This window comes from Cryptotermes secundus, unplaced genomic scaffold, assembly GCF_002891405.2.
Source record: "Cryptotermes secundus unplaced genomic scaffold, Csec_1.0 scaffold244, whole genome shotgun sequence".
Classification (NCBI taxonomy): Eukaryota; Metazoa; Arthropoda; class Insecta; order Blattodea; family Kalotermitidae; genus Cryptotermes; species Cryptotermes secundus.
The window spans coordinates 61,663-89,594 of record NW_019737983.1 but is presented as its reverse complement, the minus strand read 5'-3'; the positions used below and the strand labels follow the sequence as shown (position 1 = coordinate 89,594).

General features: G+C 42.4%; 1 protein-coding gene across 1 annotated transcript in view; it reads right to left on the bottom strand.

The window, feature by feature from the left end:
* LOC111870577 overlaps window positions 1-26,972 on the bottom strand; it is an 85,267-nt gene extending 58,295 nt beyond the window's left edge. The window contains exon 1 of the mRNA XM_023862972.2: window positions 26,908-26,972. The gene's annotated coding sequence lies outside the window, so the exon portion shown is untranslated. The remainder of the gene's footprint in view (window positions 1-26,907) is intronic.
* Between the last annotated feature and the right edge of the window lie 960 nt (window positions 26,973-27,932).

Here is a 27,932-nt window from a genome sequence, read left to right as displayed (position 1 = left end):
AATCTAGAATATAATTAGTAATTAAGAAGTACGATTATAAAACACGGTTAAGAGACACTTTTAGTTCCAAATATATTGGCGTCCATAAAAAACCGTTAGCAACAGATGAGCAACTACCAAAAGCAAAATTGTTACTAGAAAGGCAGCTATTAGACACAGAAAATTCGCTCTTACACCGAGCAGGAACTGGAAGGCCAACAGTGTCGAAAACAGAAGGACAGAATTTAGAGCCAAGGTAAACTTGAATTTTTCTTATTGCTAGTGGGGTGGGACTAAGTCCCTTGTACTGCGGCCACTTCTGGCCTATTGTACCAGCTCCAGATGATAGGTGAGCAATTGGTGGAATGAAGATTGGCAGGGGAAACCGAAGTACTCGAAGAAAACCTGCCCCAGTGCCAATTTGTCCACTACAAATCTCACTTGAGCAGACCCGGGATCGAACCCGGGCCGCCGCGATGGGAAGCCAGCGACTAACCGCTTGAGCTATGGCGCGGCCTAAAACTTGATTAAGAAACATCGCATCAACGTGATGCCTCCTCTTATGTATGAGTGAACTAATAAAAATAAAATTGAAATAATAACAATAATAACGGCATATTTGAAATGAAAATGGTTAATTTGAGGTTGGCTGAGGTACAGAACATTGGCTCCTTGCCATGTTCTGATAGCTATATCTCGCCTTATCTGCTTGCTGATAAATTGGGAGGACGGGGTATAGTACTATATCTACTTGCACCACTCGAAAACAGATAAATCATGGTTTCTTGCAACGTTTGCACATTTTTGTGTAGACGGTTCTGTCAACGGGGTCCGTATGCTACACATACAAGTTCTCCTATCCGCTCGCCAGAGGCGCTACCGTAAGCAACATGCAAAGGGATATAGAATGAGTTTTATAATCTGTATTCTTCGCGGCCTATTATTCGGATGATCGTATCAAGGATCAGATGAGTGAAGCATGTAGCACGCGTTGGACAGAATATAGACTAATACAAAATTTTGGTTTGAAGACCTGAAGGGAATATGTCACTTGGAAGACCTAGGCTTGGATGGGAGGATAATATTGAAATGGATAATAAATTATTATAAATTGGTGTGTGAACTGGATTCATCTGGCTCAAGACAGGGACCAGTGGCGGACTCTTGTGAACACAGCAATCATCATTCAGGCTTCATAATAGAGTGGGGATCTCTTCGTTAGCTGAGCAACTATTAGCTTCTCAAAAAAGGACTCATCTGCATGGGGTTAATTAGTTAGTCGCTGAGAGTGAGAAAAAGGAAAGAACCTGACGAGTGTAAAAAATTGCTTAATGAGCAAGTAACTAATCGAATATACAACTCACTGGCGCAAACCCATTGAAATTGTTGAAGACAGACTTCTTTTAAAATGTCTAACATCAATAATTTGAAAAGTTCTGCAAACGTAGCTACACTTACAGAAAAATTGTGATAGAATACCAATATATTCTAAGTGATACTGCTATCTAGAGGAAATATATTCGACAAAAGTTGTCTATAAAAGCAATAACTTTAAAATACATAATCCCTCTTCTTTAAATTTCTGTCGCGTTCTACATGACGAACTATGACAGCCAGTAGATTAGAGACTGGGCCCTCAGGTAACAAACAAACAGACACAGGCTCTCCACTAATTTCTCTAACAGCTGTTATTTCAGCATTGTCACAATACATTCCAGCGTTTCTCCCGTATATTTTTAAATCGTCCATTGCTTTAATACCTATGTTATTATTGCTATTGGGGTGGGACTAAGTCCCTTGTACTGCGGCCACTTCTGGCATATTGTACCAGCCCCAGATGATAGGTGAGGGTGATTGTGGAGCAATTGGTGGAATGTAGATTGGCAGGGGAAACCGAAGTACTCGGAGAAAACCTGCCCCAGCACCACTTTGTCCACTACAAATCCCACTTGACCAGACCCGGGATCGAACCCGGGCCGCAGCGGTGGAAAGCCAGCGACTAACCGCTTGAGCTATGGCGCGTCCTTTTTGCTTTAATACCTAACCGCACGTCGTACTGAATAATCTCAGACGCAAAAAATAGCCGGAACCTTCAAAGAAAGCAATTCTCATTTCACTTACAGTTTTCACATATAATTGACTCTTCATTGATACATTTGAAGGACTATATGCTAAAAGCATAAAATCGCTGAATGTGCATTCTGTCAACAATCGAAATATGTTTTCAACAAACGTCGCGTGTGCAATACCGACTGTAACATAGGTACCTATCTCACAGACGCCTGGCGGTCCTATCCGTAACTAGTAAATTCTCTGATGACAGAATGGGAAGCCTTGGAATTTTGCGGATATACTCGTAAATATGTACATTTCCTGTCTGGTGCCTGTTTCCTACTGTGGATCTAATAGAGAAAACCCGAAGCTACATATTATGAAACGTATTCCATATTCTTGCCAGTATATATGTACGTTAGCCACAGTCTAAGGCAGCGCCATAGCTCAAGCGGTAAGTCGCTGGCTTTCCACCGCGGCCCAGGTTCGATCCCGCGTCTGGTCAAGTGGGATTTATGTTGGACAAATTGGCGCTGGGGCAGGTTTTCTCCGAATTTATATGAAAACAGTATATTTCGATTATGAGAACCTATTAACAGATCTGGCAAGCGTGCAAGTTACAGTTCTCATTACGCAAGTCAGAGTTACCATTGTAGAGAGCAGCCTCCGTAGTCTAGGGGTAACGTTCCCACCTCATGACACAAGGTACGCGGGTTCAAACCAGGCGGAGGTCGTGGAATTTTTAAGGCGGGAAAAATTCAGGGAACAAGTCCTCCGGGAGGGATTTTAAGCCGTGTGTCCCGTGTCTTAGATTTACGGCACGTAAAAGAACCTCATGTCTCTAGGAGACCTCTGAGCTAAATTACAGGCCCTTTCCCGCCCAAGTAGTCTCCAATGCCTCTGGTGGATGGGGGAAGCATCAAGGTACCGGGGGCCCACCTCGTTGGCTCTACGGGGGCTGATGGCACGCACCGGTACCGGTAAGGTATGGCGACAATAGAAATTAAAGGGGGACGCACAATGGACCAATAACTGGTCTAAGTGCATGGGGAAACCCACCCCCTCTCAATACGAATACGAATACGAATACGAAAAATACCATTGTCGAGCGTTAAGACGTTGCCTGAGCATAGGTTACGTAGCAGGTCACGAGCAAGCAAGCAGCCTTTTGTTTCAGTGTATCGTGTTTATTCTGTGAACACTGATATATTGATATGGACATGCAAAGCATATACACAGTGAAAATTAGAAGAATTGTTGTTGAATACTTACGCGTGTTCGGGGCCGGGATAGCGTAGTCGATATAGCGACTGGCTACGTGCTGAACGAGGAGTTCGAGCCTCAGTAGGGTCAAGAATTTTCTTTTCTCCACGTCGTCCAGACCGGATCTAGGGCCCACCCAGCCTCCTGTACAATGGGTAATGGGGCCTCTTTCCTTTGGTATAAAGCGGTCGGGGCGTGAAACTGACCACTCGCCTCCAACTAGTGCCGAGATCAAGAAAATATGTATCTATACATCCACTCCCCCATACGCCTTCAGAGCGTTGTGCTTAGTTATGTAAGCACAGGGACAACTTTACTTTTTACCTATGCGTGTTATTCGTGGGAGAAGGCTTTAAATTTCGGTCTCAGGGCATCAGTCGGTAACATATGGAAATGGAAAGCAATACTGGAGAGAGTACGAAAGCTTACATAAGAGACGATGAGTCTCCCCGTCCAATTCCCACCGGGTTTTACGTATTCCTTTGTAATGTGCCTAGTGGCTTAGGTACAGTCGTTCTGTAAAGATAACAGCCAGACGTTCTTATCAAATGAAACCTGATAAGAAAGAAATCAGATTACTTATAACATTAACCCTGAAAACATGGCCGCGCCATAGCTCAAGCGGTTAGTCGCTGGCGTCCCGCCGCGGCTGCCCGGGTTCGATCCCGGGTCTAGTCAAGTGGGATTTGTGGTGGACAAAGTGGAGCTGGGGAAGATTTTCTCCGAATACTTCGGTTTCCCCTGCCAATCTTCATTCCACCAATTGCTCCACCGTCACACTCACCTATCATCTGGGGCTGGTACAATAGGCCAGAAGTGGCCGCAGTACAAGGGAGTTAGTCCCACCCCACTAGCAATAAAAGATTCCTCAAGACACAACGGCTGCTATACAGACCACGTGTTCTAATGTTTCAAGAAACTTCCCATTGTGCATACACGCTGCGTTTGAGTGTTCTGTGTGATTCTCACAAGACATACACTTGCATATACCATTTATTCACCTGAACACTATTAATCCGGTTTGCTTTTATAATTGGGACGTCGTATTCTCTATGCTGCAAAGGTAATGAGATGGTATGATTAAAGTTGTCCATATGCTTTAATTAATTAAGCACTACTCCACGAAGGCGTATGGGGGAGTGGATGTATAGGTTCACATTTTTCATGACCTCGGCACTAGATGGAGGTGAGTGGTCAGCTTCGCGCCCCGGCCGCTTTACCAGTGGGGAAAGAGCGCCTGGTACCCATTGGATAGGAGGCCTCAGAGTCTGTCTGGACGACGTGGAGAAGATAAAAGTCTTTACAATACCAGGAATTGAACTCCGACACCTCACGTCGTCCAACCCATAGTCATTCACTATACCGGCCGAGCTATCCAGGCTCATTATTTTCTGTGCGGCAGGAACTGAAATTTTAAATATTACTCACATGTTTGTCCGGCTATGGAACATAGGTATCTTAAGATTTCCTTCTGTCTGTATGCAAGAATTCGCAGTTGTTATTGCGTGCTTCTCGTACAGCCGCTCCTATTTAAATTCTTCAGAATTAAATCCCTCTTCTCTGAACGTCACGAAATCATTTCTCTAAATTATGTAATTCAGCACTTGTTCATAAAATCAAAATTCCTCAGCCCCTGTCTCAGTCCACTGCATCAAACCATCCTAACGTCTTCACATTGATGCTACACTTATCAGAAAGACGAACGGCCGAAATTTGGGGAACTTTAACAAAATTATTCTCTTTTCCCCACCCACATTGTAGTGCCTATCAATTTTACCACGATTTTTCCTTTCATCCACTCGTCTACCATGATTTCTTCTGTCAGTCCCTCTTCACGCTCCAAATGGCTGAGCAGCTGTTCACTTAAGTCAGTTGCAAGCAAAGGAGACTTACCTGACTCGCAGAGGCATGCTTACGCCGTGCCACTTACTGTACTCATCTTACACATATTGCGATAAGCACATAATCACATATCTGCAAGCTGACTCAAGTGCTCACGCGCTCTGACCCGCTAGTACTGAGGTGCTCAAACTGTGGCTTCAAACCGCGGCTGAGTTGGACTGCCTCACCGCTCCCGAAATTAACGTTAGTTAATGCCTCTTTATATGAACGTTGAAAAAATTCATAATGAGGACCTTCATTATTTCTGCTCTTCAAAAAATGATTAGAATCATCGAGTCAAGAAGGATGAGATTGGCAGGATATATAGCACGTATGGAGGAGGATATATATGCATACAGGTTTTCGGTGGGAAAACCAGAAGGAAAAAAGACTACTAGAAAAACCTAGACGTAGGTGGGAGGATAATATTAAAATGGATATTAGAGAAATAGTTTAGTGTAACATGGATTCATCTGGTTCAGGAAATGGACCAATGGCGGACTCTTGGGAAAAAGAGAATCAACCTTCGGGTTCCATAAAATGTTGGGAAATTCTTGAGTCGCTGCATAACTAGCGGCTTCTCAAGAAGGGCCCATTTTCATGGAGTTAGCTAGTTAAGCACAAAAAGTAGTTCTACATGGAGAGCATGCTGCTCAATCCAGTCCCCGTCTGAGACATATGCTGCTTCTGCATTCAGTAAGCGAGGCACCCTTACAGCAATAGCACGATGTACGATACAATGGCACTGTGGGACCGAGTTTTGAGGCCAACATCTTGCGTGATTGACTTATAACAAGTGAGCGGTGTGGGGCGTTGGCCTTTGCCCTCTTCTTACATATTCATTTATTTCTCACAAATCTGATCTAGCCCCCAAAATCTAATATACATTTAAAATTGTCCCTATGCTTAATTAACTAAGCACTACGCCGTAAGACGTATGGGGGAGTTGAGGTATAGCTCCGCCATTCTTGAACTTGGCAAAAAATGGAGGTGAGTGGTCAATTTCATGCACTGGACCTTTACCCCCGGAGAAATCGCCCCTTTTCCCTTCCCCCTTTGGATAGGAGTCTTGGTGGGGGCGGGGTCCGAGGTCTGATCTGGGTAAAGCGACAAGGGCGTGAAGCTGACGACTCACCTCGATCTTGTGCCAAGGTCAAGAATGTTCGAGCTATATCTCCATTCAAAGTAGTTGAAGTCTTTTATAGCTTGTGACACTAGTGTGTTTGCACAGGAAAGATATTATCTGTTTACTTTTCTTTTAAACACGAATTTCTAGGGAGATAACCGGGTCAAAACCGTTCTTTGGAAAATACGCTGTCTTCATTATTTCGAACTGTCGAGTAGTTTGGCCCGACAAGTATATTATTTCTTTGTGTGGATTACTTTACAAGACTCACGGTAAAACCTAAAGTTATCGCTATGCTTAATCAATGAAGCACCACACCAGAAAAGCGTATGGGTGAGTGGAGGTATAGCTCCACCTTCCTTATCCTATGCACAAGTTGGTAATGAGTAGTCAGGTTCAGGAATTGGCCACTTTAGCGTAGGGAAATGATCTCCCGGTACTTGGGTTCCATTAGATACGAGGCTGAGTGGGTCCCAAAGCCAATTTGGACACTGTGGAATCAAACCCCGGCCCTCCAACCCAAACCCCATAGCTATCCGACTGCTCTTACAGGCCTGATAGTAGCTAGGCCATATAGCTTCGACTGGTAGGCTGAGAGACAAATAACTAATGGGGAAAAATTTGGAAGGAAGTCGTCTCGGTCTAATGAAGGTTGTGTTGAGGGCCTGAAGAAACCCACGAGAAATCCAAGTCAGAATATCAGGTATCCCATCAGAGATTCGAACATTACACCTCTGGAACACGACTCTAGAGCCTTACTGCTACATCAACCCGTTACTATAATAGTGGAATAGAGGGAATCGAACCCAGGAACCGAGTACCAAATTAAACTTTAATTTTGTTGTTCTCTTTCATTTTAGTGGTCGTTGTTATCGATTCCGTTGCCTAGTAACCGCCGCTAACGAGTTTTCATCGAGCGAGAAAGCATAAGGAAATCCACCCACGAAGATTATTGGCATTTGTTTGGCGTCACTCTTGGTAACGTATCACAACTTCACTGGACCGAAGTGTTCTGTGTAATTACATTCTACTCTGCCAGACTGTTCACTTCAACAGAACACCATTTGAACCGCATAACGTCCGTGGACAACGCGTCATGATCGAGACTGCGCACTTCTCGATTTCGCATCGAGAGATTTTCTGAAGATTGCTGTTTTTTGGAATGTCACGTGGTGTAGATTGGTAGAGAGGTACAAATATTTCGGAGGAACCAGCAGCCTCCATCTTCAAGGTATCATATCGGCATTAGTATGAGCTGTCGAATCCCAGAAAAAAATAGGTTTGAATTTCAAACCAAACAACAAATTTTATGAAGAATACTGTCTTCCGGGATGTGACGCCGTGTAGTTGGGTAGAAGTTCATCTATATTCCGGACGAACGTAGGCTACAACCGCCATCTTCAGGGTTGAAAAGTAAGCCAATTCAGTAATAATCAAGACGCATGTAACAAGCAGAGCTATTACCAGACTATACTGCGTTACACGCCAAAAATAGCAGTCTTCATGGTCACAGCTGTGAAAACCTCAAATCTAACAAGAATTTTTTTTACTAAAATATTTTTTTTCCTTGTCAACTTCTTTTCTCTTATGAAAATTTCTAAAACCAGAAATCAACTCTTGAAGTATGACTTCATTTTAATATTGTTTAAAGTTTTAGTTCCTGTCTTAAGAAACACAGTGTCCTCACTGCAGACATCAACCAAGTATTCGTATTCTGATAATGCAGTAACTCGCTGGCTCAGTCGGTACTGATGGCACGCACCAGTACCAGTAGGGAATAGAGACTGGTAGAATATCACAGGGGGACGCACAATGGACCAATATCTGGTCTAAGTGCATGGGGAAACCCACCCTCTCCAATAACAACAACAACAACAACAACCCCTCGATACTCTGGATTAATGGAGGGGAAGAGGTCGTTCTGATTAATGAAGCAAAATATAGTCCTGAAAGACAAAAAAAGAACTTAGATAACAAAAAGAATAGAAAAATTAATAATATAGGTAGTGCTGATGAAAATTAATAAAAATATCGCTGCAGCGATTTCTTGCTCTGGCAGAGGCTGAAATCCAGGATCTCCTTCATCCAACTTGGATATTTCCTTGCGTGGTTTCAGTCTCTCTAGCTGCCCGCAACGCAGACTGAAAGTCCTCTTATTCTAATCCCTCATGTTCCTAAATCCCATGTGTCTTTTAAAGTGTGTACTCAGCTGTGAACAGAACTTTTCATATTTCCATCCGGATTAACTGTAACCGAATTAGCGAGTGTTGACTATAATACAAAATACATGAATGCACTCTCTGAACAAAATTCTTGTTTTCTTAATATTAAAGTAAGTGGTATTTGGGCCGCGCCATAGCTCAAGCGGTTAGTCGCTGGCTTCCCACCGCGGCGGCCCGGTTTCGATCCCGGGTCTGGTCAAGTGGGATTTGTGGTGGACAAAGTGGTGCTGTGGCAGGTTTTCTCCGAGTACTTCGGTTTCCCCTGCCAATCTTCATTCCACCAATTGCTCCACAATCATCCTCACCTATCATCTGGGGCTCGTACAATAGGCCAGAAGTGGGCGCAGTACAAGGGACTTAGTCCCACCCCACTAGCAATAAAAAAAGTGGTATTTACTGCAAGAACTGTGCCTTAAATAAGCAATTCGCCATGTCCATGACAACAGTACTGCTGAAGCAGTGTGGTGGACCTAACCAAATTTTGTCAAGTTACTTTTATTTAGTTTAGTGAAGATAATAACTGTAATCTTTGTAGTAAATATTGGAAAACCTTCAACAATTTAAGCGTCGTATTCCCGAAATCCAAAGTGATACATTAAGCAAACATGTAGCGTATTTGCTTGAATATAAGACACATCACGCTTTTGAAATCAAGGTGCGTCTTACAAGCGGCTCTTGAAGGAAAGAATAGTGTAATTGAATTGTCTAGCTGTGGCAGAGTTACGTGATTCGTTCTTATGACCAAGACGGCAAGCATTAGCTTCGATTAAACGATACATCGATGCAAACTCTATTCGACTCAATGTTACCAACAACTGGAGTCCTAATAGAAATGAGTCATAGGGTACGAGTAATTTCTTGATGTTATTAGATCATCTCGTTAACCTAGAAAATTGAATTAACGTGCCTGAAGTAATGTGTGTAGCTAGGTGAGGCAACATGAAAACTGGTTACTCTGATCTCTGCTGAATGTATCGCGTAGCCATGCAAATGCATACGACTTTTCTTTCATTTCAAGACCATACAATTTTAGTGGCCTGGTTTATATTCGAGGGGTCGAATATACGACAAAGTACGATATTTATGTATAGTCCTCTGTAAGAGTTTAAAATATAACACGCTGAATTTGAGTTCCACGAATAAGTCCTTTGGCTTTTGTGAGCTTCATCCATTTCAATTCGAAGACACCGTAATGGAGGGACATGCCTCGTGCCTAAACGTGACTAGGGTCTGTAAAACCGTTTCTTTTTGGCGAGTACTACTTTCTGAGGAGTCACACCGTATATCCCGGTAGAGGCTCACTGACGTTTCGGGGGAATGTACTGCCTTCATCTTCATATTTGAAGAATAAACAAAGCAAGGAGGCTATTCATGTTTGTCTGAAGTTTAATCTCTGGTTGCTGCATGTCTACCTGTAAGATATAGCTCAGTCGGTATAGCAACAGGCTGCGGGATGGACGACCGAGAGGTCGGAGTTCGAGTCCCGGTGGGGTCACGAATTTTCACTTCTCTGTGTCGTCCAGACCGACTCTGAGGTCCATCTAATTGGGGGCTCCTCCCTGGGGGTAAAGCGGCAGGGACATGAAGCTAACCACTCACCTCCAATTAGGGCCAAGGTCAAGAAAATGTGGATCTATACATCCACTCCCCCATACGTCTTCATGGCGTAGTGCTAAATTAGTTAAGCACAGTACAACTTTACCTTAGGTTGTTTAGACCTTAGTATGCTTTCCCAGCTGCCTACTGTACGCAGTTCAGGGTGCTGAGCTCCTTTTCCATGTATTCACAGGCACGGCAACGGGTAACAAGAAGTTCTGGGAAGAATTAATCGCCTGCTTTCCTTCTATGCGACACGGACACGGACCGTATACAAAACGAAAGAAATGGTGGGGGGGAGAGAGACATAGGCAAATAATGGTATTAACTAACTAACTAACTAACTTCATGGAGTTCCGCTTCTTGAGAAGCCGCCAATTGTGGAGCCATTCAAGAATTTGCCAACATTTTAATGAACCCTAAGATTCAGTGCCATGCTCACAAGGGCCTTCCACTGGTCCTTATCCTGAGGCAGATCATTCGTGCCACATGCCATGCCCATCTCTTCGTCCTTGAGTTGACCATTATAGTTATACTTTTAGAATAATACAGATTATGAAGCTCCTCATTATGCAGTTTTCTCTAGCCTCATCCCATTTCTGTTCAAATATCTTTCTGAGCACCCTCTCCTCAAACACCCTCAGTCTCTGGTCCTCCCTTTATGTCGGAGGCCACGTTTCACACCCATACAGAACCATAGTCAAAGTTATACGTTTGTATATTCTAATTATTATGTTATTAGACAGCAGACGAGAAGACGAAAGGTTCTGGATTGAATGGTAGCAAGCATTACAGGAATTCAGTTCTCTTAATTTCTTCCTGAATCAATTTTTGATTTGTTATTGTCATTTCCAAATATCCGAAATGTGCCACATTTTCAAAACATCTGTTAGCTATCTTTATGTCACGATTTTGCTCTGCATAACAAAAATTAGGGGACACACACAGACAGCAAGGTGATCTCATAAGCTTCCTTCCATTTTTCGAAATAAAGAAAGTGGACTGGTAATTGTGAGATTTGTCACTGTTATTACTCAAATGAGAGATGGTTAATTCTTGCATGGACGAAAGTTGTTTTAGATTTGGAATGAGCTAGTAGCCTCTGGCTTCAGCATAGCGTGTCACTTATATGAATACTGATAATATTTTTATATGGATATGTGATTGTAGTACACTCTAGACCTCTAACTCAGATGGGTACGATTTTTAAATGTTATTCGTGGGAGATGGAATTAAATTCGGTTTCCGCATGTTATGCATAATGCGCAGGACCGGAAAGGAATACGGGAGAAAGCAGGGGAAGTTAATAGTACAAAGGCTCATATAACACATGGTGAGACTTCCCTGTGAATTCTCAAAAGACTTTAAACTAGCATTATTAGAATGATTGAATCAACGAGATGAGATTTAGCATGCTTGGAACAGAAGTGCATTAAAAGTTTTGTAGATGGGTCTGAAGGAAAGAACCACTAGGAAGACCTAAGCGTGGATGGGACGATAATACTAACATTGATCTGAAAGAAATAGGATGAAAGTTTGTGGATTGGATTTCATCTGGCTGAAGATAAGGTCCAGTAGCGGCCACTTGTTTGCAAGGCAATGAACTTTCGGGTTCCTTATATTCCTAGTATGTTTAATAGCTGAGAAACTGTTAGCTTCTCAAGAAGGACTTTGCTTCATGTAGATGATTAGTTCGTAGTTATTGTCAGTGTAGTAGCCTAGAGCGCCAAGCTGTAACTTAAGATTATAGATTTCCTATAAAACTCTTTGTCGTGAAATAAAATACATGCTTACAGACCTGTACATAGCTGAGATCTATCAGTTTTATTTTGAAAGTACGTCACTCCAGGAATAGGTAACATTACTATAGAAAGTCCCGTGTCTTCAACGAGACATTTGGTATAGTGGTTTCAGTTACCTTCTTGAGTTTAAAATTAGATCTGGTAAGTTTCTAACGATAATATAAAGATCTGCTCCACTGTTCAATAATATTGCACCCTCCAAGGCATTTTAGACACAAAACAGCCGCAACAACATGGACGTAGCAATTTTGTTTCCCTTGGCACTACAGCCCCAGTGGGCCTAGGCCTACCTCCGTTCATTTCGGTTTTTCTAGATCTTACACATTCGGTAGGACTCCTTGGGCGAGTGGTCAGCTCGTCGCAAGGCCTCTACCTGTACACAAACACAGAAAAACGCACCCAAACATCCATGCCCTGAGTGGGATTCGAACCCACGATCCCGGCTTCCGAGCGAGCGAAGACAGTGCATGCCTTAGACCGCTCGGCTACTGTGACCGGCAGTGTATAAGAATAATATATAAGAATTCAGTTCGTACCTCACAGGAAACAGATCCGAATCCACGATCCCGGCTTCCGAGCGAGCGAAGACAGTGCATGCCTTAGACCGCTCGACTACCGTGACCGGCGGACGTAGCAATTACCGCTGTAGAAAACATGGCCCATTAAAATTATTCATGGCAATCGTATTTAAAAGAATATGTAGTTTTTGTTACATATGTAAAATAACAATATGACAACCGTACTGCTCTTTTAATTTCTCTTTGAAGTTGATAATTATATTTATTGAGACAATTGAATTTGTTTACCCTCGCCTCTAAAATAGTCTAAGAACCTTGCCCTCCTTTGCGACATATGCGCGTCCCTCGATGTTCTCCCTCTTGCCCGCATCGCTTCACTTTCAGCTGAAGTAAACCATTCTGTGTCTTTCAGTCATTTCAGTCTGGATCGAATGAATTGAAATACTGAATTTAGGAAGATGAAATTTTGTATAAAAATCCATTATAGGATTATTTAAAGTATCTCTTATCTCTTGTGTTTCGCACTGGACTGTAAGTTATCTATTTTGTGATTATTGGTGTGACGGACCAGAATGAGACAAATCAAATTATCTCTTATCTGTTGTCCTAATCCACATGATCTTAACAATACAATATGGCTGATATCTCTTCCAGTTTGCAAGATCAGTAAACATTTTAAAGAATTCCTAATGCTGATGAGTCCTTGGAAGGTGGGTTCAGTATGAACGTAAGATTTATAAATTTTATTCTCAACTCCGCGAAATTAATTTTCTTTGTTTGTTTTCCCCATTTCCACGGACATATCAGCCAAGCGACACGACACAGCACTGCTTTCAGACACACAGCCATATTAACCTTGTCTTATACAGTCTCAGGACCGCTGAATTTTAAATGGGAAATTATATAAACTTCATTGTAGTTTATTAAAAATGTTACCAACTTACGGCCTACAACAAATACGTTCACGTATTGCTAGATAATTTACACTAACAAACCTACTGGCTTCTTATTTTTAGTAGTTACTCATTTAAAGCTATACATTTATTTTAGGTATTGCCGTAGAAAACTTAAATTTCAAGGATAAAATTTTTTTTTCTCACGTCAGACAAGTCAGAATTTCTTGGTCTAACATTACTTTAGCCTTACAGTCCATGAACTGAATTCATTTCGTTTCCTTCACTCAACAAGTAATTAGACAATTAACTAGCTAGCTTACTAACTAACCAACTCCCTGGAACAAAATTTCCATTGAGAATCTCACAGTTGCTTACCCAGCTAAGAAATTCCTAGCGTTTTACAGGAACCGATGGTTCATTAGCGTGTTCAAAAGAACCTTCCACTGGGCCCTTACCTCAGTCAGATGAATCCAGTCCATACTACCCCATCCTATTTCTGTAAAATCAATTTTAATTATGTTTATATTATATTATATCATCTACGCCTTGGTTGTCCAAGTGGTTTCTTTCCCTCACTTTTCCTACCAAAACTCTCTACGGGAATTTATATTTACTCCAATACTGCTACATGCCCCGCCCATCTCATACGCCTCAATTCGATTATTATAATAATGTTTAACGAAGGGTGAAAATTATGAAACTCATCATTAAACTGTTTTCTCCAGCCTCATATTATTTCACCATCTCCAGGTCCAGATATTCCCCTCAGCACCCTGTTCCCGAACACACTCATTCTATGATCTTCCCTTAATGTTACAGACCAAGTTTCACACCCTTACAGCACCAGAGGTAAAATTGTTACTTTTGTGATTAAAAAGAAGATAAACTTGTCCCTGTACTTAATTAGCACTACACCATGAAGACGGATGGGGGAGTGGAGGTATAGCTCTACAATTCTTGACATCTGTAGTAGATGGTGAATATTAGCTTCACACTCCGGCCGCTTTACCCCTAGGGAAAGAGTCCCCCGTACCCATTTGATATGAGGCTGAGTGGGCTCCGGAGCAGGTCTGGACGCTGTGGAGAAGAGAAAAACATTGCCCCTGCCAGGATTCGAAATCCGACCACTTTCATGATTTTGCATACAATTCTGTCACGGTTACGGTTACGCATGCATATGCATGACGCTGCAGTTTAGGCTTCCAGCCGTTGCGTAGAACCTGACGATCTCGAGGCGATGGCTAAGGGAAGTTCTGTCTTCTGGGATATAACGCCGTGAAGTCCGTTGGAAGTCCACCGAAGTTCACGCTGGTTTCTTCCTTGGCTTATTCTTCGACCCTGAAGATGGAGGCGAAATGTTCTTACGAAACGTCGCGTAACTTTCAACGGAATACACGTCTCTATATCCCAGACGATAGAACTCTTCTTGTAAATACTCTTTCTTCTTTTCTTGTATGAAAAATGCTAATTAGAACTGAGACATTTTCTCCCGCGCACAGTAGGGTGCCCTTTTAACACAAGTCATTGATATGCATCCCCCAAGACTTCATTGTTATTCAAGGCAATTCTTACAGCCACTAAACGTTCTGCAGCTGTCTCCAAGGAGACGAGCCGCTGACGCGACAGCTGCCGCTCTTTAGGGCAGTAGGCACAACCCCCTCTTTTATGCCTTCGCAGCGACATTGCAGAAATATGTGTAGGACATCTCTGACTTCCCGTCATCATCAGCGAGCAACGTATATCCTTACGTCACTATTACTAGATTCTATTTTCAGCGTACAATACGAACCAGATACACGATAATCAGAGACCTCGTTCAACGCTTAAGTCTTTTCTTCCGTGAGGTTCTTGCCCGAGGCGTCTGCAGAACGGATTTTTAAGAAATTTGGTACTGGGATTTTTTTTTTTTTTCAAAATCTATCGACATATTATATTTTCGGTTAAAATCAGAAAACAATAGCGGACACTTCACAAAAAGACGTACAAGCAATTTGCTTTCATCTTGAATGTAACTGGCTGGAAGCTTGTCGGGGTGGAAAATGCTTCGAACAAATGTTGTAGAGAAAAGTACGTCACATTTTTAATTAAACTGAATACATAAGTAAGATTTGAGGCTTTCACGGCGGTGACTATGAAGAAAGCAGTCTTCTGGGATTTGGCACCGTGTATAAGTGGTGAATACATAAGATCTAACATTCTGTGATTACGGTATGTTAATAGAATTATTGTGGTTCTGGACATTATTAATCGTCCTGTTTTTATTTAAAACACAGCTTTTCGGAAACTGGAATCTGTCTCCTTCTTCAGGTGGAACCTACTCATTTGGGCACAATCGGTGAAGCTAGTTCAAATCTCCGGACACCAGCACCAATAAAAGATAGGAAATATAAAACAAGCACAGCATAAACCATTTGCGAGAGTCAAGAGAAACGTTAAAAAACATTAAGAAAAATCCACACGTATGAAGTCTAACACCTATGACCATGCACTATTTCGCTGACCTTGTTCTTAAAATAACAGTACTATTAGAATAGAAGTCATCACTAAGAGGACTAATTCTCTGTATGGTGCCAACATAATAACACGATTTTCACACGTAATCTACACTGGGCGGAGCTGTAGTGTTCTGATTTCTGCTGTTAATGATTTCAGTTTTTGTCTTAACTCTCGTAGATGGTTTATGCTATGCTTGATTTATATATCCTATTTTGTGTTGATGTAGGTGTCCGGAGATAGGGACTAGCTCTATCAATTGGACCCAACTGAGTAGGTTCCACCTGAACACGGAGACAGAATCCAGTCTCCGAAACGTTGTGTATGTTTTAAATAAAAACAGGGCGATGGATAATGTCAAGAAACATAATAATTGCAAACGAAAGAAATTTTTAAATCCTGAGGCAATACCAGAGCAAAAGGGCCAAAATACGCTGCGCGTACGTTTCTTAACATTTGTTGGATTTGAGGCTCTCATTGCAGTAACAATGGAGAGTAAGATCTTCTATATTGTAATTTCATGTAGTTCGGAGAGAAACCGACGTTTCAGAGGGACATAACATCTTCATCTTCAGGGTCAAAGTGAGCCAAGTTAAGTTCTGCTAATTTCGTGCTTTGCCTAATCTTCGGCCCTAATGTTTGAGGCTACATCTTCTTCCTAAATTCTCTGCGTTACAACCTAGAAGTCGGTACCCTACATTTCCGAAATTTTTATGCTTCACATACAGTTTTTGTGCGTTCTCTGCCGCAAGAAATGCATAAAGTGAACACGTAATGTGGAGGGTATACCTGTCCATCTGTATGTAGGCTGTATATGATATTATTAAAAAAAAATAGATGAAGCCTGTTATTGGATAGCTCTGTCAGTATAGTGACAGGCCACAAGCTGGATGGCAGAGTCCAATTCCCTGAAGAACCAAGATTGTTCTCTTCTCCACAGCTTCCAGACCGATTGTAATGCCTACCCAACCTCGTATCCTACCGGCGGCAATTTTCAAAGTGGTAAAATGGCGGGGACGTGAAGCTGACGACTGACCTCCATCTAATGTCGAAGTAAAGAATGACGAAGCTATATGTCTACTCTCACGTGCGTCTTCATAGCATAGAGCTTAATTAATTAAGCACAGGGACAACTTTTCCTTTTATTCGTGCTTCAACGGGTTGAGGAAAGGGAATTAGGATAATGTAGCATAGTCAGGACACAGAGTGAAACCTCTGTGTTTACACGTTAGCGTCATCATTTTTAACTTTGTAGTGCTAGGTCGTTGGGATCTGTTCGTTTGAATCCTAAGATAGTCTCGGCTTCTCCATTGTCATTTTTGTCTCCCTACGTCTCATCGTGCTCACTCGGTCACTAATGGAATGACAGTTATGGAAGGCTGTCTCTTCCCACCTGCGCTCTTTCTGCAGCTACGAACCTTGGTTTACAGCATCTTTTTCATTTCTCACTTTGAACGAGTACACGGCCTTGCTAATAGGCGGACTATTAGACTGGAAACTCTGAGGGAATCAATAATTAACTAAGTAACTCCTTAGAGACTACATTCTCTCTAACCTGTAGTGAATATCCGAGTAGGAATCGTAGTTCTGGCCGTTAAGTACTGGCTTCTCCCAATGCAGGCCGGGGTTCAATCCCAAGTAGCTTCGTGTGAGTTTCCCGGCGGGTGAAGTGGCTCTGTACTAGGCCCTTCTCTGAGTTTCCTCTATTTTTCCCTTGTTAATCAAGATTCCGCCATTGCCCTATACTCATCCATCACCATCCCTTGAGGTGTGCGATAGTTCTGACCAGGCAGTACATTATCACATACTCAGTATTTAAATTGGGAGTCTTCATCTCTGGCCAGACACTTCGCTGGCTGCAGAGTGAGCAATTTTCCAAAGTGTGGATTTCAAAGCTGTGAAAATTCGTATTGTGGTGTTCTGGGTTAAGACACTGTGCAGTCTGGTAGGTTCTTACCGACATTTCGGGGAAACACAGTGCCTCCACATTCTGCTCCAAGGATGGAGACCTTGTGTTACCCTGAAATGTTGGTGCCCATCTACCGGACTGCACGGTTCCACAATACAGATGACCCACATCATGAAGGCTATGAATAAATCTTGACTTAATTAGGCCAGCTTTAAGCAAGAGATTCTCGGAAGAACTGATCACCTACTTTCCTTTGATAAGACAAGTACTGCATAGAAAACGACTCCTTTAATAATTCTTCATTGCCGTGGGCACGTCTTTACCGAGTTGTTACCTAGCAACGAAAGGGGTATACACAGACCCACAGACACACGCGTCCGACAATTCTGCTATTGTTGCGTTTATTTGTTGCCGCGGTAACGTATTTACCGAGCCGTTATCTAACAACGATAGGGGTGTACACAGACAGATCCAGAGTGATGGGAGGGATTAATAAAATACGCTTTTGAGATGGTCTCAGGTGCCAAGATATACATACCAAGCTTCATAATGATTGATTCAGGCAATCAAAAGTGAAAAAGGAGAGATTCTCACTCAGGCAGCATGGAGATCGCATAAATATACTTTCTTTTTTTCAAAACAAGGATATGGGCAAAAATATTAAGGTTTTTGGGTATTTAAGCATTATGCCATAATGGCGTATGTTGAAGGGGGGGTATGGCCCCACGTGTTCTTAACCTCGGAACTAGTTGGAGGAGAGTGATCAGCTTCAGGCCCTCGCCGCTTTTTACCCAGAAAAGGGCTGCTTGAGCCTCAGTTCGGCCAGGATACGATCTCTTAGGGCAGGATCTTTAAACAACAAATGTAATAGGAAATGCTATTGAAACGTCTGTTTCAAATTCAACTGTAACGTCTGTCATTTCCCATCTGCAGCGACGAGTTCCACAGATAACATTTTCACTGTCACACATCATTGTCCCCGAGGAATATTCTAAAATCACAGTTCCACTGAATATGCGTGCAATGAACTTGAAAATTTATGGAAAGGGAGCTTGATAGAATAAGCATAATATGACATGTCAACGCATTGCCAGGCAACGGCTTGATAAACACCCCGCGATACGTGCACGCAACAGTAGGACGAATGTTTATTGCTTGTTGCTAGGCAACAGTCAGAGCGTCAATGGACTGGCTAGATGGCTATCACATGACTTGTTTTCTGTGTTGTCCGTGTGGGGTCTATATAACGAAGACCTGTTGTAGCTTGGATTAGTGAAGAGTCCATGAGGGTTCAGCACTTGAGAGTACAAGCACGAGAATGGAGCTTGTCCTTAGTGAATTGTAAAGATTGAGTACAGATTAGGACATAGGAGTACAGCGTGATTGAAGACGAAATAACAAACAGATTTCATAGATATTTGAAGCGCTAGTTTCTGTGTTGAGATCCGTTGCCAGGAGACGACTAGTGAAGACGGAGAATCCTAGCACGTGTGCAACAGTGAACTGTAAATTGTGTGAATCAGCGATAGCGCTGTATTAAATGTAACTGTGTGAGAGAGAGAGAGAGAGAGTGTGTGTGTGTGTGTGTAACCGAATCCAATCATCCCAACTATAACCCATTATTTTCGTCACACGTAACCCCCCGACAAGTGACAATAATAATAATAGCCCAGAGGTAATATTATTCAGCATAGGTTGGCAATATATTACTTACATTTTATTGCTGTCATCTTCGGATGCTGTCGTAACTAACAGATCAGTTTTTGCAATTGGTCTCAGCGGAAGGGACACAACTACAAACATTGCTTGCTTCGACTATTTATTTGGTCATAGATTGGCTTAGATTGAGACTAAACACAAGCGATTCAGAATCCAAATAAATGTCAGAAATCCAAAACGAGATATAATCATCAGAATTTCAATTCTATGACTTCGAGAGATTTTCCATTTCACTCTCAAAATCACACATGAGTAGACATAATTTCCTTTCGAGTCGTTCGGCTATATACATTGCCTAATATTGCTGGAATGCCACCTACAATCGGCCGAAATTCGACTGAAACAGAGTCATACTTATTGATAGCCGATGACGTCACGTCACCCATACGTATTATTGCGAATTGTCAGTAGCAACACGCGGCCTGCATCCAGGGAGATGTCAATATGAAAAGATGGATTTTCGGATGGGCATGATGTCACAGATGCGTGGGTTGAACTGATGACTCTCTGAAGCCTCAGGAGACTGAGAGAGACAGAGAAAATAGAAAATGCTGGGGTTGGGGTTGGGGTTGGGGTTGGGGTTAGGGTTGGAGGTTAGTGAAGGAGTCTAAGTTTTAAGGAGGGAAACAAAATATTATTGCTTTGGATGTTCCTAGGCTGTGCCCTTTCATCCTTCTGGTAAGAGTACGTTCGAGAGAGTAAAGAGTTGGGAAGTGAAGTTGACAAAGAGTTAAATTGGACTATGTTATGTGCAGAGGAGAGCAGATGAACAGGATTCCTTATGAAGAAAGCATTCTTCATAGTCACCGCCGTGAAAACCTCAAATCTTACACAGGATTATGTCTCCGATCACAATTTTGTTCTTGACAATGGGAGGACTGCGTTGGGCCAAATGTTGAATATAACATTGGGAGAGCTGCAAAAGTAGTATCCACTGCAACGTGGAGTTTATATACCAGTTCACCATTTGGCGTAAGGCCGAGGAGAAATATGGAAAACCTTGATCCATTTGACCTGTTCCAGGCCCTTCCGGATGTAAAGTGACTTCTAGCGAATGGTTTGGCACATAAATATACGAACTCCCTACCTAGGGCCTGCTTTGTTCGAAAACTTTAATAGATTTTTACAAATATTTGTGCGAGAAGTTCGTTTTGACTCATGTCCAACACCGAAGGTTATCGGAGCAGAAAACTGCTTATCTAATGTCTATTTATCTTGTTCGTAATATTATAAAGGATAATTCATATCTCTTGGGCCCATATACACGTATTTTTCGGAGTTTAGTTTAAAAATCCACTAGCAATGAATATAAGAGACAGCGCTTCACACCACGAAAAACAACTGGTAAAACGATTTATTTTTATGTTGACGGTCTTGGCCGAGAAATGAAAGAGACAGCTGACCGGTCCTGTGGGCCTCAGACCGCGCGAGTTGTGAGGTGAATCAATACGGCAGCAGCAGCACAGCAAGTGAAGCATTTGAGGGGCGAAATTAACAAAGCATTATCCCATTTTGCTTAAGAAGAAGGGGAACAGAAAAGGAGAAGTATAGGAAAGGGAAGGAAATGAAAGTAAGAAATGAAGAGGGAACAAGACAATTATTTTCTGGAATATGACATCGTAGATGGTTACCAACATATCAGAATGGGTGTATTACTTCGCGACGCTGTAAGCTGCAGAACTATAGAGCGTCGAATAGTGACATGACTGGTAAATGATGAACTGAAAAGGATCTGGAAGGATGTGGTCATGGCGTAGATGACGTACTACCCTGCGTTTTCCAGGAAGGACTGAGAAAACCCAAGAGAAACCTCAGTCAGTATAATCACTGATCCGGCAAAGGTTAGAACCGAACACCTTCATAATGCAAGTCTAGAGCATTATCTCTGGAGCAGCCTGTTCGGTGACGTTATGGAGGAACCTGCTGCCTCAATCTTCAGGGTATAAGTGTCGTTTTCAACCTTGAAACCTGACACAGTATAGTCTGCCTCATGAAGCGTGACGCCCTGCATTATGCTAGAACGCTACCGACGGTTCGTCGAAATTGTTGCCTCAGTTTTCAGGGAAGAAGTGTTCTCTGCAACCTTGAAAACTGAGACATCAAAATTCTGTCTTCTCAGATGTGGCGCCGTGTACTGCGATAGAATTACTAACGTAGAAGGATAGAAGAGTAGTCAAGTAAGATAGCGATCTACCAGTCTACACGACGTCACATCCCAGAGGACAGTAATCTTCACAGTCACCGCCGTGTGATCCTCAGATCTCACAAGAGGGAGAAATAAATAAAAAAATTACCGAGAGAGTTCGCGTAGCGCTTATATTGACAAGGCACTCCGTTTGAGTTTCTGCCAAGAAGCCGGCTAACCTGACTGAAGGTTTACATAGGTTTCTTTAATCACTGCTGGCAAATGTCAGTAAAGTATCCCAATTGGGTCAAGAACACTTCCTTCGAAACCCATTCCAATCCGTTATCCTACTTTTCGGCGCTGTGTAGAATAGCTAATGGAGTGCAGTAACCCACAAAAGAGAAGGATTTCTCCTCCTATTCCTCTTAACCTTTTCCCCTCATGGGTTTGGTGTCTTCAGTACAGGTCAGGCGCTGTATTTTCATTGGGATCGATCCCAGGCGACTTCGTTTGCAATGAGAATTTCCCTTTAATTCGTTCGATCTTCCCTTGCTACTCGCTATTTCACCATTGCTCCATACGCATCTGTCACCGCCCCCTGACGTCTGCGATAGCCATGACCAGGCAGCACATTATCACATCCTCGACCTTTAAGTTGGGGCCTTCGTCTCTGAGCCAACACTTAGCTGGTTACAGAGTGAGTTACGTTTATATCATTATTCCATAAGATCATGGGAGTCAGGATTTGGGGAGAGAGGAGTGCGTCCCCCTTTGAGTTTTGGAAAATAAAAATTAAATTGAAGAGAAGAAGCACAGATGCCAAGTTATAATAAGAAAAATTAAAAAAATTATTTGTTAAACAAATATTCTACTATGTAGGATTCGATGTGGTTGCGAAGAGGTCTATCTTCTAGGATGTAAGAAAAGTCTGCTTGTTGCCTCCTTCACACCGAGTTCTTGCTTGGCTTATTCTTATACCCAGAAAATGGCGGCGACATGCTCCTCCGAAAAGTCTATTGACTTTTAACGTAGTACGTGGCAGTATGTCCCAAAAGACACAACCATTCAAAATATTCTTCCAACCTGAATACTACAGCGCGATCAGTGAAAATAACCTTAAACGGTAAGCATTCGAAGTTTTTAAACCATTTTTCTGGTTGACACCCCGGGGGATGTAGTCAGCCTTGGCAAATTTGCCCCCCCCCCGTAAGAAACTCCGACGGCGCTCATACATAATATTCCGTGTAACCTTGTTGTTGAATTTTTTCTCGTACAGATCCTGTTTCGGTACTGTTAATAGAACTAAATGCAAAGGGGCAGGGAGTATGGGTAAAGAAACGCAGGCGCCACGGAGATAATGCATCACGTGGAGAGTATGGGGTAAAGAAACGCAGGCATCACGGAGATAATGAGTCACGCGGAGAGTATGGGGTAAAGAAACGCAGGCATCACGGAGATAATGCATCACGCGGAGAGTATGAGGTAAAGAAACGCAGGCATCACGGAGATAATGAGTCAAGCGGAGAGTAGGGGTAAAAAACGCAGGTACCACGGAGATAATGACTCACGCATCGAGGGGCTGCATCAACAGAAACAGTAGAAGCCTCCGGGGCGATGTCAACCCATGCGCGTCTCCATGGCCCAACAGAGACTTTCAGCTGAGACTGCCAGAATTTGATACGGCCCGATATGGAGCCCTGTTCATCCATACTCAGTCAATTCAATAGCAAGAGTCCTATGCGGCAAAGACGGGAACTGCACACAAAATTTTAGCAAAAAATCCTCATGGAAAGAAACGAATTGGAAAGACTAGTGCTAGTTGAGAAGGCACGATTAATACAAATTATAAAACGGGGTGGGAGAACGTTGATTGGTTCGTGGCCAAGTATCCTAACACAGGCTCCAAAATTAGCATTTCTTTTTGGTGCGTTATTTAAAGGCGCTGTCAATAGCAATATTACATGGCGTCGAATAAGAAGATTGATAAATTTGAAAGGGCTTGGATGGAAGAGGTTATGGCCTAATCGATATACTTTCCCTGAATTTGTCTGGGAGCACTGAGGAAATTCACAAAAACCTAAGACAGAATAGTCGATGTCCCTGCCGAGATTCGAACCGAGCACCTCATGAATATAAGTCAAAATCGATGCCGATTCACCAATCCACTTGGTTCAAATTTCCATTCCTACTTCCCTTTTTCCTCTCCCCAGACTCCTGTGAACACGGTAATGAACATTCTGTTTCCTTCAAAGGTAGGGAATTGTTTGAATAGCTGAGGGACTGTTAGCTTCTCAAGGTGGACTATGCACATGGAGATGTTTAAGTATCGGGCTCTTATGAATAAGGCGATGAACCCGTAAATATAATAAAGTACCATAAACCCCATTGAAATTTCAACTGGAAATTGTGGTTGTCAACATCACATTTGTCTTCACTCTATATACGCCATTGTGGCCCACTTATAAAAGTGGGCACTTCTACCTCGGCCTACCGATTCCGGGCTTCAAATTTACAGATTTACGATCCAATTGATTTAAGATCCGTTAGACTTTCGGCCCTAATATTCGCGCTCCCGACTTAAAATTCGAATTTCGGGCGCCATATTGTAATTCTCTGGGGGCTCGAATTGCAACTCCCAGCCATAAACCGGAAAATATTAATTAACTTGCTGTTTTCTCGTAATGTGACATGACGTAGAGCCGGGATAGCTCAGTAGGTGTAGCGACTGGCTACGGACAGGACGGCCGAGAGATCGGAGTAGTCTCAAGAACGGCTCAGGGGCCCACCTAGCCTCTTATTCTATTGGTACTAGGGGCTTCTTCTATGGGGGTAAAGGAACCGGAGCGTGAAGCTCACCACTTACCTCCAACTAGTGGCTAGATCAAGAATGGCGGAGCTATACCCCCACTCCCCCATATATATTCATGGCACAGTGATTAATTATAACAGGGACATCTTCATTTCAGCTTCACTGTAAAGTTTGGCACATTTCGGAGCAAAAACGCCATAAATGTAATTACTGATATTATTTTGAAGATTAGCCAAACTGCAGGACGACCGCTTCATTCTGCATGTCTGACAGTCCATCCTTCATAACCACTCTGCCACGTGATGTCATTTAGTATTTCCTAAAGAGTGGACCCTGATGTAAACCTTACGTTGTGGGTTTGCCCGAGTTGGCGGAAGGAGCGCCCGACTCCCCTGCCTGCGCGCGCCCTCACGAATGCTCTCACTTTACAGCCGGCTAAGTTGACAAGGCAGCAAACATTGTTCTGTCAGTGTTACCATGGTAACATGTAACTTCTATTCTGCAAATAACTTTAATTGTTGACAGCAGAATATATCTCTTCCGTTGATATTCTCATACACCAAATAATTACACAGAAGAAGAGCAGTTGTTTTTAAAGTTTTTTAAAATGGGGTTCCTGTAATTAAAGTGGCGGAATTCTTCCACTGTATGACCAGCCAAATGTCATGTCACGGATAAGCCTCTAACTCAAAGCACGAAGATGTGACACTATGCTTCATGATCAGGGCTATCGCACATCTCAGAATTCGCTGATAGATGGATATAGAGTAATGATTGAATGATGATTAGGAAGGAAAACCCAAAGAAGCTTGGAGAAACCTGCCCCGTGCCATTTCATGCACCCTGAATCTCGCATTAAGCCACTCAGGACTAAATCCGCGCTTTTGCGGTGAGCAACTAGCGCCTATTCTTCTGAGCTATGGGAAGGGCCTGCATCTGAATTAGCGTTTCCCAAAATGGGAGATGGGTCCCCCACTGGAGGCCATGAACCATTCTTCCGGGGGCCGCCAAAAATGTTAATGATCTAATTATTATACATTGTATAAATCAATATGAAGAGGCCACATTAAATTGCAAACATGTAAATGTATAAAATTTCCTCGCAGATAAGAATCTCTTTACCAGCAAATTGGACTTAAATTTGAGGAAGAAACTAGTGAAATGCTACATTTGGAGCATGGCTCTGTATGGGGCTGAAACATGGACACTTAGGGCAGTAGATCAGAAACATCTGGAAAGTTTCGAAATGTGGCGTTGGAGAAGGATGGAGAAGATCAGTTGGACCGATTATGTGAGAAATGAAGAAGTGTTAATTAGAGTCAGTGAGCAGAGGAATATCCTACACGAAATAAGAAAACGGAAGGTTAATTGGATTGGTCATGTTTTACGCAGAAACTGCCTTCTAAAAGAAGTTATTGAAGAAAGATAGAGGGGCGGATAGAAGTGACCAGAAAACGAGGAAGAAGACGTAAGAAGATGCTGGATGACCTTGGGGACAGAAGAGGATATTTTCATTTGAAAGAGAAAGCTCTAGATCGCATCAAGTGGAGGAACTGTTTTGGAAGAGACTGTGGACCTGTCGTCTGACAGATTACTGATGATGATGATAATTAAGTTCCTTGTTAGTTATATATATACCAGAAGATAGCACTATTCGAATTTGTTGATTTTCGTGAAACAACGCGGAATTTTGATCTCGTTCACTGAGCACTGCATATTAAGCAGACAGCAGGAGTTGTCTACAGACTATCTGCAATTAAGAGTACAACAGGCATGATTCATCAATCCTGGGTTTAACGTGAGAGGCTTCGCCTGGTCTGCTGCCAGTCAGAAAATATTTAGTTATTTGTGTCACAGTTGTGTCTTGTTTCATCATATCACAGCATGTATGTTAATACGCTTAAATGTACAGATCCTGTCTTTTCTTATTTTTTATTTATTATTTGTCCTTCCGCTCGCTTTCTCGTGTTCATTTCATTTATGAGTCGGAGAGTTACTTAGTTCCCCTCTAAATACTATTTACAAGTTCAGTCCCTACCTCACAGGGAATACATTACGCCTCCGCTACAGAGACCAACCGGTTAATGTCGTTTAGGGAAACAGTCGCTGTTTATTGCGAGAATCATACGAAACACAACAAATACACTCTGTGGAAAAAATACAGTTTTTTTAAATACTGAATAAAGAGGTATATATGATAATCATTATGCTTAATAGGGTTACGCCTATTGCATTATACAGACGGAGAGAAGTTTAATCGAATAGATGAAAACAAAGTCATTATAGATTCACATGAAAGAGCACGGGGATGTAACCTCTTAATTGAATGGTCTCTGGCACGAAAAACTGTAGCAATATTTCCGCTTAATTACGTTTCCTGGCCGCGTTCAATATCTGTGTGTATTATATACGTCACAATTACACAAACTTGCACAGAGCCCTTCAGTATGAAGAAAAGACCGTTCATTGATGAAATGCAACATCGTGTATTGACCGCGCGCAGTGCTGCCAACCTACCTGGCTCTGCTATGTGCGACATGGTGAGCTGCCCCGTTGCTGCATGACGTCTGCCCCGCTCGGAGCTCGGCCAGCAACTGAGTCATGCGCCGCGTGGAGAGTTCAACCCCCCCGCAAGCATCTACCTTACGTTTGGAGTTGCTCATTATTCCAGTTTCATCAGATTATGTGTTGCTCATGTTTCATGCAACATATCATTTCGTGTTGCTTAGACTTAGCATCGTTTTTGGAGGTATTCTAAACGCAACGTTTCGGAATCTTGATGTTTCCATCTTCATGTGAGGTGTGGGAGACACCTATTCTGTTTGGTCCGTTAGAAAAGGCTAACCTCAGTCACTGGAACTTTCATCCTCACATCTGAGGCCGGAAACAGATCAATTTTCCGAAACATTGTGTTTTGTAGGATACCGGACGGTGGATAGAGTCCGAAAAGACAGTTGTCCCAACTTAGTTACTTAGTTTCACATACTTAATATCGCCCATAAATTCGCGTTCTATAGATTTAATATAGTTTACGCTTAGAGACTAGTCTGTAATCAACCAAATGTCTTGTCAGGGATTAAGCCTCAACTTAAAAATCGTGGATGTGATAATGTGCTGCCTGATAAGAGCTCTCGAACACCATCAGGGGTTGAGGATATGAGTATGGAGCAATGGCATAATTATGATTGACAGAGAGGAAAACGAAGAAACTCGGAGAAAAACTGCTTCAGAGTTACTTCGTCCACTTCAAATCTCAGGAGAAGTCACCCGGGGTTGAACTCGAGTCTCTGCAATGAAAGGCCAGTGTCTAACCACAGTCGCTGTAACACGCTTGTGTCTCATTGTTACATTTCCTACAAATTTCGTAAGGATGAGTTCATCAGTTATGGTATCTTATACCATTTCGTGATGAGGTTAAATATCTCTTTGTTCTGGTGTTCAAATCAATATCTCGGCTTCCTCGAAATTCCGTATTGCTCAATAATTTCGAATCACCCAGATTTAAAATATTCAGAAGAGTGCTGTCTAAATACGTAAAAATT